General features: G+C 39.8%; 2 long non-coding RNA genes across 3 annotated transcripts; one reads left to right on the forward strand and one right to left on the reverse strand.

Annotated features, from left to right (window-relative positions):
* Window positions 1-5942: 5942 nt before the first annotated feature.
* On the reverse strand, window positions 5943-13164 carry LOC145441805 (uncharacterized). Of its 2 annotated transcripts, XR_013915897.1 has the most exons (6): window positions 12630-13164; window positions 11264-11361; window positions 10759-10875; window positions 10595-10691; window positions 8351-8510; window positions 5943-6127 (listed from the first exon to the last, which is right to left on the reverse strand). It is a non-coding gene; the product is annotated as an uncharacterized LOC145441805 (long non-coding RNA). The 2 variants fall into 2 exon arrangements; XR_013915896.1 differs by lacking the exon at window positions 11264-11361 and having other exon boundaries at window positions 12630-13160.
* Window positions 6127-7912, forward strand: LOC145441806 (uncharacterized). The gene is made up of 2 exons (XR_013915898.1): window positions 6127-6724; window positions 6758-7912. It is a non-coding gene; the product is annotated as an uncharacterized LOC145441806 (long non-coding RNA).
* Window positions 13165-16568: the final 3404 nt, after the last annotated feature.

Consider the following 16568-nt stretch of genomic DNA (forward strand, 5'->3'; position numbering starts at 1 on the left):
GGCTATGAATACTAAATAAGACAATGAAATACAAAAAAAAAAAAAATACATTGCTAAATTAACAGAATGAAATTTTATAACCTAATGTAAAAGGTAGTTCTGCACTGTACATCTGTACAAGTTGCATAGCCTTAGATCGATTACTTGCTTGGTGTTGTATCAGTCTCTGCCAACCCAAACTGTGAACAATAGACATAAAATGTCTGCAAACATCCAAATCACAATGCATTTCCCCAAGGTACGTGTAGAATAATTTCTCACAGGAGAGAAAAAAAGCAAGCCTGGCGTGGCCTGAAAATCCAATACCCATCAAACTCCCATGCACTGACATTCCCTGATTTTAACATGCAATTTATTTTAATTGAGTTAAGTATTCCCAATTGTCTACATTCACACGAGCAGGATCCGTTGAATCAATATTTCACATGGATGTTTAGTTCAACATAATGGTGGAAGTTTTTGTCTGTGTGATCAATATGAGGTTGCTGCAGATTTGAGGAGTACAGAATAATCACAGCCAAATATGACTTGACTTCGAATTTACTGGCTACATAATAAACATCCAACCTCTATGCCATCCTATTGCTTTGATAGATATGTTTTACTCAGCACAAAGTTTTCTACCGCGGAGCTTTTTTTATTGTACAGTATTATGTCACATTTAACCCATCATAGTCGATCATTACCAAGCCCAATAAAGCTAATTTTACACTCCCTGTTTACTTAATACTGGCACCTAATCATGAAGGATGTGCTTATTATTCAGCGACGGATGATGCATGAGCAATTTGTTGCTACCGGCACAAGCGTACGCCTATACAAATCTCGATATTGCACACATTTTAAATACTAACAACAAACTTAGCCAGTTTGGCATAAACCCTGACACTTACAACTGGTGACAAGTGTAACAATTAATTTAGAGGCTGTATTACATAGATGAGTGCACTCAAGACTTCAATTTCAACTGCGAAAACCCAATTAATGTCGCATGATCATTGATTGCCTAGCGCCTTTCAAAATCCAGACAAATCCAATCGCGTCTACGGTGGCAGTGAATAACCCCTGCAATCTCTTAAAAGACACGCTGGAATATGATTTTAAACATCTTTTCTTGATGAATAATTGAGCAAGTTTACCTGCGTGGATATCATAAGCTTTCTATACTGAAGAAAAATCGTGAAGATCATTAGGGTATCAAGTGAACAAGAAAACTGCCGACCTCTCAAGTTAGATAAATACACGAAAAGCAAAAATGTCTATAAAATCCTTGCTCAAAAGACGGCCTTGACACATGGGATGTGTCTCACCCATAACAATATTTAAGCTTCCTTCCCCATAAATGGTCACGAACGAAAATAGTCTTCACGCATATAATTATTAAAACAGCAAGGTATTGCGTACTTAGGCAAGGGGTAGCGGCTCTTAAGGCTAAAATACAATACAGTTAGAACCTGATCAATTTCCGATATCAGATGACTCATCGAGGTCTAAGAGATATTACATACCAGGAAGCAAAACGCTCAGGCGCTCACGGCACCCGGGCTATCAAAAGAGTACAGGAAGTGAGATGAAATGGATAACACTACAATATACCTACAGCCGTTAAGTAACGTGCAGATATGCAACTTTGCGTCGAGTAGGTCTTGTCAGAATACATTAGGCAAAACACATTTTCAGTACAAGCTAGAGCCCTAAATTAAATGGCAATACACATTTTTAATTTTCTTCAAATAAATGACCAAGAAGAGACTCCTATTGGTACAGAACTTCAATATCCAATAAAATAATGTACACATATCAAAATAAACACAAATATTTTCAGCTCACACTCGTCAGGCTATCATCAGTAGTAGACTGACGATTACCTCTGATGAATGTCAGCGGAAAATATTTGGGTTGATTTCAATACGAGTATGCTATTGAAATTCATTTTAAGAACGACCTGGTACCACTATTGTTCCTAATAAAAAATCCATTCGAGTGTATTTTAATTCTAGATGTACGTTGACTAGATGCACAATTACACATACACACATATTCAGGCATGTTCTACATATAATAGCACGGCCTATGAAGCAAGACGAGACAGTGCCACTACAAATGTTGCAAAGATAATACCATAAATTACAATAGCCAAGTCCATGATTTTTTACTTTATTTTGAATACCTTGCTTTTTGAATGATTCACTAATTGTCACACTCACTGAAGACACTCCCTATCCTAAATGCCACATAATTTCAAAATCCTCAACATAGGGTGTCTTTATACTGAGTTTCGGTAACATTCTATCCGGTAAACATTTATCGAAATCACTCAATACGAACGTAACGCCTCTGGTGTGAACGTAATATTCTCCGTAAATATTTTCGAAATATGTGCAATATGAACGCGGGTGGCACTGTACTCATTTCACCAAACTGTCAATCATTTCGTGCTCTTCGAAAACTCGCCGTTCATATTGAGTTACGGTACTGGTACTGAGTCCTGACGGTACCGGTACTGCTGGTGTCTTTTAAGGACGACAGGTGATGATGTAAGCTGTGATCATGACACTAGACGTTAGTCATTATTATTTTGGTTATTATTTTGTTTATACAACAAAATGGCTAGCAATGATAATGTTCAGCAGTGGTGCATGAGAGGGGGATTCAGTCGCGTCCTCGAAATGATTTTGAATTCTTCGCAAATTGATTTTTTGAGCTTCGTGATAGTTTTCAAATATTATTCTACATCTTTCCCTCACCATTTTAAAATTACAATACGTTACAAGAAACCACTCTGCAGTATACAAGAAGTATTTACCGGTGTATGGAATCAGATCTTTACTGGGATTAGTAGTGCCTACACCCTACATCAAGCCATCTCTTGGTTGGGTGACCTTCTCAAAGACAGACAGCTTGTTCTACCTTTATCCATCCTTTCCAAAAGGCAGTATATTATATCGACTTGGCTCTACTACACTACCCCGAATCGCAACGTCGTAGCTGTAACGCTCTGTAACACCTCCAGTCGGTAGTTTCGTAACACTAGGAAACCATGTTCACACTGAAGCAAATTTACGATATATTTACCGTAAGAGAGCTCAATGTGAATGAAAGTATTTCGAAAACCACCTTCAGTATGAACAAAACTGTTTTCGTAAATATTTCGGTAAATTATAGGCTGTGTGAACAGTGTTAGTTACGGTAACTGTTTCGGAATCGGTTCGGAAACTCCAGTGTGAAGACGCCCATAATGACACCCACTGTTTTAACGATTTTGAATGTCTCCCAAATATGACACTGTGACGCTGTTTCGAGATCACTTTTTTGAACGTGAGCCGCATTCAAGAATATTGCAGAGATTAATATTGAACAAGGGTTCATAATTATGTGATGGTGTGATACATTGCAGAAAATAAAGTTAGGCGGGAACTTTCCACGCAAAAAACAAGAAGTCACAATCATAATTAGCTTTTCGGAATCCTGCGACTCCTGTCCCCATCGTGCCATTTTCAAGAAATGTTGATGCGGATCCATTCCCATTCCTAAAAATTGATCACAATATTTTTCAGTTTGTCAACAAAATCCTCATCATCACTATATAGTAGCATAGTGTACTGTACATAACCCACAAAAGATATCTGAATGACGTTTGAGAAATTCCTAATTTTACATACCGGTATATAAATTACTCCCACCCATCAGATTCAAACAAGTTAGTAACTAGTGATGTCTAAAGAAGATAGCAACCGTAAAAACTTCAGAATGATAGCCTAATATTCAACTGCTGATATGCGATAATCTGCTCAAATCACAAGTTTCAGTAAACACAACAGCTGATGATAGAATTTTTCTAAAAAGATCCATTGCTGTACCAACTCATCAAGTTCCCAGTCTCGGATATTAGCTTTTCTCCAAACATATAATATCTTCGTGAATTCACTACATTGTAGCCTAAATCAAGATCAGACAATCCAGTAGGATATTTCGCTCTCTTGAAACTGCGATTTTGCACTTTTAGGACAGAGATCATAAAGTTAGCTTATCTGGGAGAATGCTAATCGTCAGATTAGAACTGTTATTTGTGGTGCATAGTTGGATAAGATTTGGCGCGATTAATCCACTGATTAACCCGAGTCGTCTGGTTAACTTCTACTCCAGTGAAGTAGGTTGCCATGAATAAGTTTTTGATCAGACAATTAGCATTCTCCTAGATAAGCTAACTTTATGATCTCCACCATAACTGGATAAAATAGTAGATTCAATAGATTCCTACTTCAGACTTATGCAGTAAAACATAATGTCAAAATTAGTACAAATCAGGATTCGGAGACAGGGTAGCCTAGCTAATTAAGAAAGTTATGAGGAGAAGTAGAAGTCACAATTTCCTACAAAGTGCTGCAATATCATTAGATTTAAAGGCAGCAAGATTTAGATCTGAAAAGAGGCTGAACTAACCATAACATGTCACTTCCATTAACATAAGTTTTATTTTCGCTAAAAGTATCGGGGATCAACATGTATCATTTGAAAATGTCTGCTATATTATCGCCACAGCATCTAACGCACGCTGCACCCTTGCACGTAACGAAAAGAAAAACTTATTATTGCAACAAGATGCCTGTAACGAAAGTCATTTTCCTGGATTAGTGCCGGCGGAGCCACCTTACATATCAGTACAGTAACGTGGTTACGAAAATATATGATTCCTGGCGATATGGATCGTCGGACGATGCTAATTATACCAGATCACAACCATAAAGAACACTGCCAAACATAGCTAAAGCCTGCTAGAAATCAGACAGATACCCTCCCTCAAGTCTCTAGTGCATATAACTCCACTCACTCAGCGACAATGGCTGTTGTATTTTATTTCCTGTGTTGAATCTGAAGCAGAACCTGGTCTCTAGCGCCATGTACCGATATATATTGAGAACGAAAAATGTACTCTAGTATTCTCTGTGAAAGTGATTCCTTCGGGTGTGCTTCTCCCGCGGGTAGGATTACCACAGACTGATCAGCCCCACGCCCGCATGCATGGCGGTTTAAGTCGGCTCTGAAGCTGTGCTGACTCGTCGACGTCACATTCTCGTTTTTGAGGAAGAGCACAAGGCAAACCGCTTCCAGCTGTTTTGTACAGTACAGTGGCGTACCTGTGGTTAATTACCATCACCACCAGGGGAGGGGGTAATTTCTGTTATTGAATTCAATGCAATTTATTGCTAAAGTTTTCATCATTTCAATATAACACAAGACTGTGATACAATGAAAGATAGGGAGGTGTCGAAACGACTTGGATTAGTCTTCGAAACCGCAGACACCCACCTGACCTAGGCGATGTAAAAAAAGGCAGGCACATTTGCACAATGCACACTGAATGAAAAGTGAATGAAGATAATACAAAAAGAGATGTAACTGCTGCACCCCAAACCCCCCCCCCCCAAATTTTTTGGTGAATTAGCACAAATTATAGAGTATCTTTTGAAACTTTATGCAACTTTTTCAAAAATTTTTCGCTCTCCTCGCGATTACAACTCGCCAAATGTTATGATTATTGGGTAGGCTACTCTTCCCCCAAGGAAAAGTATGCAAGATTTATAGAAATGGGCATATCGGCGTTGGCCATCACCGCGCCACAACGCACCAAGACATATACAGTTTTAGGCCATCCCAGCAAACACGAAACAGCCCATTGAGGTTAAAAAAACGTTTTTATTTGGTTCATATTGAAGACTAGCAGGATAGTTTTAAGTCGGTTTTTGTGTCGACGCGTTTTAACGCGTTCTTCACGCAAATCGGGTTCGTTAATAAAACGTAGATAAAACTGTGTATCTACAATGCTTTAGAACGTACAATCGATGGTCAGAAAAACATCCTGAGATACTAACATCCCTGTATTCCCATATTTAGGCATACCTGAGGGTGGCTGCGGACACATACACGTATCACAGTACACATTGCCTTTGATGAACTTATAATTCATACAGAAAACAGTGTCAACGAAACTCAAAGAAAATAATTCAGAACGAAACGATGTCAAAGAAGCCAATGAAAAAATAATCAAGCCAACTGATTATGTGTCTTCTTCATCTTCTGATGACGAGGATAAGACGCTGCTTTCTGCCTTTTTCCCCATAGAACCCTACAGAGAAACAACAACATTGAATGTTAAAGACATGCTCTATCCTGTTTAGATAGTTCTTAGTACTACGCAGTGTTGGGATGACTCGAGTCACTTTGCAAAAATGACTTGACTCGACTCGGCGCTCGAGATGTATGGATTGACTCGTGACTCGGAGTAAAATTCACGAGTCAATTTCAAGTAATCAAGTAAACGGTGTCAATTAAATCACCCTATATCTTATGTACGTTCGGATTTTTTGCGATATGCCGGTATCACTTGTGAGAGCAAACAGCCATTCACTGATCGCACCTTTCACTGATCCTGTTGTTACATCATAATTTAATTGACCGCAAACGAAACGGTCACAGCTTATGCTTGCGTTGTCGTCGTAGTAGTATTCTGTTAGCAAGGTATCTTTGTTTCTCAGACAGCACAGTGGTTAAATTGCGCGGTGCTATCTTTTACCAACTCTCCTGTATAATTTAAATCGAACGAATATTGTCTATGCGTCCCTATTCTCACGGAAGGGTAGTATATTGTCCCTTATCAATTTATTGCAACTTCTCGAGGCTTCGTATTCGATCCTCTATTTCGGCTGATAATAGAACGTAGCGTGTAGCTATTATTTTGGCTGATAATAGAACGTAGCGTGTAGCTATAAAGTTACTCACATATGCTATTAGCAGTTCTACGTGTGAGTGATAAAACGCCTTTTGCATTTATATTTAACTTTATATTATTTGATTGAAGATAAATGACCGATTAATCCGTCTTGTACCCAGCAAAATGGAATGCGAGAACGTGTCGTCCGACATCCGACTTCGCGCCTGCACTCGCGAAGAGATCGTCGGCGATGAAACCTTTGCACAAAGTGATAGACGCGCTTTCACTGAACTCTTCGATATTGATATGTCCAAGCGTTGATTAATCATGTCCTGGTCAAATAAGCCCAGCGGTATACAGCGACGGCCCACAATATATGTAACTAACATTATTTCATTGACCTAATTGTTTCGTGAACTTTGAAAAAATTTGAAAAGGTTGGCCACCCCTGCACAAACCATAATAGACTTTTGAAAACGATTGGCCACCCCTGCACTAACCATAATAGACTTGCAATGTTAAATTACATAACATTCTGTTGAATAACATTACATCGTATTACATTTGAATAACTGAACCATGACACTGAATTGGTTAATCGATTGAATAATGATTGACAAAAATTTATTGATACCGTACATCAGGGGTGGCCAACCTTTTCGGCCAACGGGCCACATGAGATTTCCAAACCATTGCGTGGGCCACTTGAATGTTGATGTGCTTTTTTAGTCGTTCGATAGGAACGAACCGGATTATAGGTGACGGTAAAAAAGGACTCATATTACCACACATCAAAATCGTTAACAATTATGTCATGAAAACATGTCCTAGTCGCGCAAAGCGCGAAAATATTATTAAAGTTAATGAAAGAATTAGGTCAATAAAACATTGTTAGTTGCATATATTGTGGGTCGACGCTGTAAACTGCTGGGCTCATTTGGCCAGGACATGATTAATCAACGCTTGGACGTATCAATATTGAAGAGTTCAGTGAAAGTGCGTCTATCACTTTGTGCAAAGGTTTCATCGCCGACGATCTTTTCGCGAGTGCAGACGCGAAGTCGTATGTCGGACGACACGTTCTCGCATAATTGCCAATATAGCTAATATCAATTCCGTAAATAAGACGTTTCAGGAGGAGACACCAATACTAAAAGCAAGAAATCGATTGGCAATAAATCGAGCGCAGCGCTAAAAAAATATCAAGACAAATAAATCCTTTACGAGATATTCTACTTTATGGTCATATACAAAGATGGCTCCTGGCTACGCCAACATGTCGGAACTGATATTTTAGTCATCAACAGCCTAAAGTCCGCGGTCAGGCTAACATTCGCACACGCTGCGCACACACGACAGTCCTGCTGGAGACGCGATAGTTCAGGCTGGTAACATAGTGTAGCCAGAATACCCTGCATGCCGCCAAACAATGTGTTGGGGTCGCTAATATTCTGGCTGCTCGTTTTAATATTTTTGATATGACGATAAAGGGGTGGTGGCGAAAATTTTAGCTATTGTCAAGGTAGCTTGTCAAAAAAGTTCGAGAACCACTGAGCTAGCTCAACATTTACATGGGGTGTAAGGTAGGCTACTGAACACATATAGATAGGTTCGAAGGTAAACATAAATGTTGCTCACTATATATGATCTTGTACAACGCGAGCTTGTTAAAAGCCTCCTTCCCAGATTTTCCGACACGGCTGTAACTGCTCCACACACGGGTAGTAGCGACCTTTTTCATGATGGATCTGACAGATTGGCCAATTGTGTCGCATCCAACTGAGCTGAATCCAGCTATCTGAAATCATAATATACAAACAGAATTATTCAAGTGCAACGATCATACCCGACAAGGACTTCACAAAAAGACTTGGACAATTAGAAATATTTTAGCTTTTCCTGATTAGATTGGAATTACAGTTAGATATATTTCCGAATCGGAGTAGAATAAGGATTATAGCTACACAGCAGTTGTCTGCAAATTAGATTTAAATTAGAATTATAGCTACAGTTTGTATACAAATTAGATTAAAATGACTAAATTCGAGAAAACTCGGACATCGCATCAAGTTCCAAATCATGGTCCATTCTTATTAAGGACATGAGAATAGCAAATGTCTGTACCGTACAGCAAGCTTGGCTTGTTTCACACAATAGGCCTACAGTCGCCTTTAAAGGAAAACCAGGAATTGGATTAGAAGTAAAACAAAAATGCATAATCATTAGGGCTGTTCAAAAATAACTTTTTTTCCTGAATCTTGCTGGTTACTTGATTAAATCGTTAGGTTGCCTTAAAAAACGACGCATACCAAATTTGAATTCATTCCGACAAATATTCGCGGGTTACGTAGAGTATGAAAATTTTGGATTTGCCCAAAAACGCAAAAAATTTTTTTTTTCAAATTTTTCTGCCAACCCCATGAAATTGTTGGGCTGTCTTCAAAAACTATGCAAAACAAATTTGACTCAATTCCAAGCCGTAGAAGCGGAGTTATTTCAGTTTTTATTCGATAATTCTGGGATTATCCTTGATTGGTGGATAATCCAAGAATTATCACCGAAAAACTGGAATAACTCCGCTTCTACGGCTTGGAATTGAGTCAAATTTGTTTTGCATAGTTTTTGAAGACAGCCCAACAATTTCATGGGGTTGGCAAAAAAATTTGAGAAAATTTTTTTTTGCGTTTTTGGGCAAATCCAAAATTTTCAAACTCTACGTAACCCGCGAATATTTGTCGGAATGAATTCAAATTTGGTGTGCGTCGTTTTTTAAGGCAACCTAACGATTTAATCAAGTAACCAGCAAGATTCAGGAAAAAAAGTTATTTTTGAACAGCCCTAATAATCATGCATCCAAGCCTCTTGCTTTGAGTCTGGAGTTTTAACTAGGATTGCAGAAAAGTTGTGAGAAGACTGCTAACGTTACGTCACTGCTATTTCAATGCAATGTGCTGTGTAACTTTCGAGTTGACCGAACAGTAGCTATAGATATAGGTATTGATAACTAACCTACGGATAGATGTGCAACACGTGGCTGACGGTTGAATGCTGAAATTGATGTCAGTTTCAAATTATTGCTTTTTTCAAAATAAGCTATTCGCCTGTGTGCAACAACACTATTCCGCACTAGCAGAAACGGCTTCGTCGTTGTACTAACGCATGGTGTATCATATCTGTTTGTAAAAGGGTAATGTATTGCATCTTATCAATTTATTTCTCTATTCTCTATTTTGGCTGGTAAAGTTACCAGTTCTAGAAGTTCTATAAACTGAGGCTGTGCAATAACTTACGCAGTTTAACAGTTCTGCGTATATGTGAGCGATACAGCGTCTTCTTACGCGTATATTTAACTCTATATTCGTTCATTGGCTCAGAGTCAATTACCGCTCAATCTGTTTCAGACATCTAGCAAAATGCAATGACATAATCATGCCTCATACGACGAAAAGGCACCTTGACTTGAATTTTGACTCAACTCGAGTCACATACAAAAATCGAGTGATTTGACTAGAGTCACCTTCAAAAATCGATTAACCTGACTTGACGCGAGTCAAAATATACAATATGGCGGTATCGTATCTACAGGGGTTCTTAAATACTTTTGGTCATGAAACTAAAATGCGGATATTCGACCCCCACATTGTTTTCAGAATATTAAAATGAATCTAGTGCACATAACTATCCCCGCAAAGCATAAAAATATAGTCTCAAGTTACTGAAGATACCTCATTACTCTAAAGAACCCTATTGAGGGATTCTGGGTACAGCAGTTGCAGTTATTGCTTCACATCCACGAATCAAACATTGATACTTGGTTTGAGATTGAGTTTTTGATATCATTATAATTATCAAAGTCAGTCCGGTTAAAAATTCTAGACATACCGAGGGAATAATCCACTTTTGCGATCGTCTCAGTGTGATATTGTGACAGTCCGGTCTGCCAAGTGGGAAGTTGCTTCTGCGTTGGATGAACTTTAAACTGCAATTGTATATCATGTTTTGCTAGCCATAAGTCTCAGAAGTATTAGAAATATTCAGCCTCATACCTGCGGTACAATCTTTTTGTAGAACAGTTTAATTCACTTTCCGGTCAAGAAGTTTACCAATTTTGCCAGCTCTTACACATCTGCTTGCTCTTCCGAAAAAAATCAGTGCTGCTGTTTCTGAAATCGAAAGCAGTAGGTGGTAATCTTAGCGCTGGCAACTCGAGCTCAAAATTTTGCTTAACCGGTCTCAATCGAAGACTACTGTCACATTGATTTCAAAAATATAAATTAAAATTTGGTCCGGCCACTGGAAGCCCCCGAAAATAACCCTCAATGTCCGAATCTACATTGTTTCTAACAATTGTATCGCCCGTAGACAATAGTTGAATAAAGTCTCTTTTCGACTGTGACGCCAACAAGCGTCTCGGCAAAGTCGAGCTGTGTTCCCCATGATTGTCAGAGTATTTTGCGACATATAATTCAATGTGACCTGAATACGTCGAGTAGTTTTTGCATTTCGCATCATCGCGCATCCACGAATTTTGATTATACAAATGCAGCCTACCTACGCATATCACTGCGGAATTCGATATAGATGCGTACTTCCTTGCACGTAGCAGATGAATCCATTCGGCTCTTTGTGGGTCATAAATTTCATCGGAACTGACAATATTATAACATAGTTCTAATGTGAATGAGACACCAGTGCGATAACACACTAGCTGTTCTCTGCGCATAACAGGCTAATTAACGAAACAGTGTTTATAGTGCATCATAGATAGATAAATTGTACCTATAATTGGGATGTTCGGCAGTTTTTAATCATACATTTGCGATATCTGCGACGCCGATCAAAACATGGCGGCCAAAAACCACTTAGATCACACACCACTGTTTATGCCATTTTTGGTTTGGTTGGGATGCCGTTTAGGACTTAGCTGAATGAATTATGAGAATGAGCCGTTTTGTTAATCAGTCGGTTAATCGCAGAGAATAACTGGTGTGTTCTCATTTCTATTTGTCCAAATTTTTATATGCGCGACAAAAAATATGAAAGTAGGCTACTTGCATTTTAGGACGTATTCGCGTTTACAGTGATTGATGCGATGCAACCAACTCAAAGTAGCTGCAACCAATGTTCCCTCCAATTTTTCAAGAGTCTGCACGCACTCAACTTGGACAACAGTGCGTAGCGACTAAAAAAAGGTCATCACTTTGATGTTTTGTGCGCAGCTTAAATTTTCTGTGCCCAGATACGGTGTCAGCATGTCGCAATTGCACACTTGAGCAGCTTACAGGGAACATTGGTTGCAACACCTAAAACTACGTTCCAATATTGCCAATTCAAATAAAATTTAGGAACCATCAAGACCCGAATGGAACTATATAATTGTTTTGTAAATTGGTCAGCTAGCTTCAAATAAGTACACGTTGATGTTGATAGTAAATTCTACAATATGCGTTGGCTTCAGTGCTATCATTTGTATTCTCAAATTTGTAAATGCGCTACGACGCGAAATACTAAAACTACTCGAATAGGACGTATATTGGCATCACATCAATCTCTAGCAACATACTCAGAGGGTCACGGCCTCACCGGGAGCACGGCTTGACTTCGCCGAGACGCTCAATGGCATGGCGTCACAATCGGTACCGTGCGTACCAAATGTTAATCGGCATTCAGCTCGGGCGCCCGTATTGTTCAGTAAAATGAAAATTTCCAACTTTGTGGGAGATTTTAGGGGGTTTCAGTGCCCGGACGAGATTTTAATTAGTATTTTAGGAATCAGTGAAAAAGTAGTTGGTACAGCTGGTCGCCAGCGCTAAGATTATACCCAGTAGGCCGTGTCATATAATCTCCTACATGTTACGGTATGTTATCATAATATGATACGAAAATGACTCATATAAGCATAATTTTGGAAACTTACGTGGATAACTGCAGACGACCAAGCCATTGAGCAACCCATATAGTATGCAGTCCGGTACGGTGATTGTCCCTGATAACATGCTACATTATAATGTTATAAATAGCTGAAAATGCTTGTATTATTATTATTACTGCCACCGAAATAGACGTAATTTTCGAACTGTTTGCAGCAAGTCAAACAGCTCTCGGAGTCATAAACTACAGGGTATTCCTTCAAAATAGCATATTACTCGCTCAACTATGTACCGTACAGCTAGTTTTTACCCACATCCGGTACCAGTCGCAATTCCAGCTTCCAGAATTTAACATACACAACTACAACCACATTCCGAAACACTGAAACAGTCATCCCGCGAACGAAGCGCGAAGCGCGGTTCAAATTTCCAGAATAATCTAGAAGTCACGCTCGGATAACCACGTACAGTTAAGTGCACCCATTCGACTTATTTAGTTATATTTACTCGGAATAAAACTGGAATTCATGCTCAGCTAGCGAAACAGACGAGACTCACGAGACAATGAATATAGACTGTATATAATGATGACGGTAAATCAGAAAATAGGGTTTTCGACCAAGTAACACGAATTTATACTGATGGCAGCACTCTATCAAAACGCAACGGTATCTACAGGTTCCAAATAGCTTCCCACATCAGAATACTTACCACCAAATTGGAATTCATACAGAATAATTTGATCCTCAAGATCATTTTTCCTACGTATTTTAAACATACCTCTGAAACATAAAAATCGAAACCCTAAAATAACCATTCGAAACCATCCCGAAAGGTTTTTTTACGGTTCTGTGTTTGCTGGGATGTAACATGGGACTCCAAGAAGTGTGCCAGAACGATCGGCAGCGAGAAACCTTGGCCGAAAAGGACTGCCCTTATGGTGACCGAAAACTTCGTTATAGGCCTATATACGAAATACATATAGGTTTATTTGTCCATGGGCGCCTAAATGACTATGGCGCCGAATGTTCCTGTCTTGGAAATCTGAACCTCACAAGGCAAATACTATCCCGCAGGGAAAAATTAGATACCAGTGAAGAAATACCAATTTGAAATCGTGTGATCTTTTAGTTTAGTACAGGGGTGGCCAACCTTTTCAGCCAAAGGGACACATTCCAATGACGAACTACTGCGCGGGCCACTAGCCGCGCGAAGCGCGAAAATTTTTTAGAGTTCATAGGTCAATAACATTGTCACTTGACCATATTGCGGGCTCAGTTGGCGAGGACTGGGCTATTCGGCGCCTGGACATATCGATATCGAAAGCTTCGACCAACATGCGTCAATCATTTTGTGCCTAGGTTTCATAGTCGGCGGTCTTTCTGCGAGCGCAAACGCAAGGTCGCATATGTTGAACGACACTTTGTCTCGTAATCGCGAATATAGTTAGACTCAATCTGATATATTAGGAGTTCTTTCATTTTGACAAAGGGGCAACAATATTGAAAGCAAGAGATCGTGTGACAACATGATGCGCGAAGCGTGTAAAAAAATTTACTTTTGAAAAAATCTATGGCAAATTATTCTGCTTTATTGGAGTGTACGAAGATCTACCAATATGTGACTGGCTCATGGATCTGCCAATGCTTCGGAACTGATATTTTAGTCATCAGATCTCAAGTGTTGCGGCCAGACTGATCAAATTTTTGGTTGGCCTTGCAAGTTAACAATCTATATGCAATCCATTTTTTTAGAATATTAGAAATTTCGTAAATTACCTCGCGGGCCACTCAAAACCTTCTTGCGGGCCACATGTGGCCCGCGGGCCACGGGTTGGCCGGCCCTGGTTTAGTACGTTTGGGCGATTCTATATTTTTTGATATAGCAGACAGGAGGTCACGAAATAACATCATGTAACGAAGTCATACCAACGAGTCCGCCCGTCAGAAGATGTTTAATTATTATTTACGGGCTCTACAGTTTTAGAGACACCTCACTCAGCTCTACCGGTAAATCTGATTACGTGAGTAGAGAGGACAATAAATTGACAGCAATATATATGCAATTCCCGATCTTATTGACTGATTTTATGATGAATTATCAAAAATTTTCGCGCTTAGCGCTGGCTAACTCAACAATACAACTGTAATTTCGTGGCAAAAGCGAACAACGTGATTGGGGGGGAGTCGGTTTATCACCATATGGGAGCCCAAGACTCAAGTTTTTTGGGGAGCCTGACGAAGTGCTGTTTCGTTCCTGCCAACGGGTATACACTATACACCCGGAGATGTTCAATTATATTGAGGGGTCCTACCTTTTCAATCACACCTTACTCAGCTCTACCGGTAAATCAAATTACGGGAGCAGAGAGAGGATAGAAATTGATAGCAATATATAAGCAATACCGATCATATTGACCGATTCGGTCATGAATTATAGAAATTTCTCGCGCTTCGCGCGATTAAGCAAGCAAAGCTGACTCACTAAACGGACATCAAATGTATAAACAGCGTCATATTGACCGATTCAGTCGTGAATTATACAAATTTCTCGCGCTTCGCGCGATTAGGCAAGCAAGGCAGATTAACGAAACGGACACCCAATGAAGAAACAACGTCTACCCCATGTAATCAGCATATAGTCAGAGGGGGGTCTGAGGGGCGAAGCCCCTGTAAGTTAGGTTTACCACCCTATGGGGGGCCCAAGACCAACGTTTTGGGGGGAGGCTGACAAGGTGCTGTTACGGCCCTGTATGTCAGGTCGTCGTCCGCAAAACTAGAGGATTAACTACAGTATTTTTCAGTAGACATTGTTAATATTTCGACTTGAATGTGGACAATCTGGACATGGTCAATCACTGTCGGATACCCGGCGAGAAACTGTTCCACAAATCAGGTCCCGCATATTTGATAGAGCGATGAACTTTTTTGTCTACCAGTAGTTGGATGACGTGAACGCGCGTGCACTTTTGATACCGATGGAGGTAAGGAAGTTAGTTATCGGGGCAGTGGCCGCAGTGGAACTGATACATTTCAACGCGAGGAGGGGATTTTCCATGTGGTGATCATGTTGGGGTACCGCTATGCGGGGCCCGCCCTATGGTTTTATTCAGTGGCGGCTCCTGACAATAACGGGTGGTGGGGCAAGGGACGCACGCGATGTTTGTAGTCCAGATTACGTCATAATGGTGTATTCCGACGTGATAATATGACTTCGTAGTGGTCACAGATCAGATGCTTCAGATCGCGGTCAATACCAGACATGGATGGGGTGATCGCGATTAGTAATCGTAATTGATTACGACGATTACAGCATTTTCAAGTAATCGTAATCGCAATCGATTACATTGAAAAAAATCTAAAGTAATCGCAATCGTAATCGACTATTTCACATATCTAATCGATTTCTTTGTGAAAGAACGATTACTTCTTATTTGTACGAGGACTATGACATGAACGGAACATGCAGTGAACATTCTTGAACAATACGGTAGTGTAGTGGTTACGAGATAGTGTAGTGCAGTGGTTCTCAACCGGGGGTCCGCGGACTCCTGGGGGTCCGCGAAGCATTTTCAGGGGGTCTGCGAAGCCTCTAAAAAGTTGATAACCTAATTTTTATTTTTTTTTAATTCGGAAAATAACGAGGCAGTGTCGCTTCATTACCAGTAAAACTCCAGAGCTCGCATCAACAGAATGACCATCTGAGATGAAATATCCTACTGTGCAGACTCATATTAATTGCTAAATTGCCAATATCCTACTGATACAAACGGTTTTCTGTTTAGAGATGCTTTAGCTAGGGATTGCGGGGAAAAAGTTGGATGCGTAAGGTCAATCATGGTGACTTCGAAATGTTTACAAAAATCCATATTCTCCTATGATACAAGCCTACATATTGATTTTTCCATAATAACTTCAAGATAAGCTGCTAGCCAGGGGTGGCTAAACTTTTCGCTCAAAGGGTCACATGAGATTTACGAACCATTG

Source organism: Botryllus schlosseri, chromosome 6, assembly GCF_051294905.1.
Source record: "Botryllus schlosseri isolate E-star chromosome 6, Bs_hap1, whole genome shotgun sequence".
Lineage (NCBI taxonomy): Eukaryota > Metazoa > Chordata > Ascidiacea > Stolidobranchia > Styelidae > Botryllus > Botryllus schlosseri.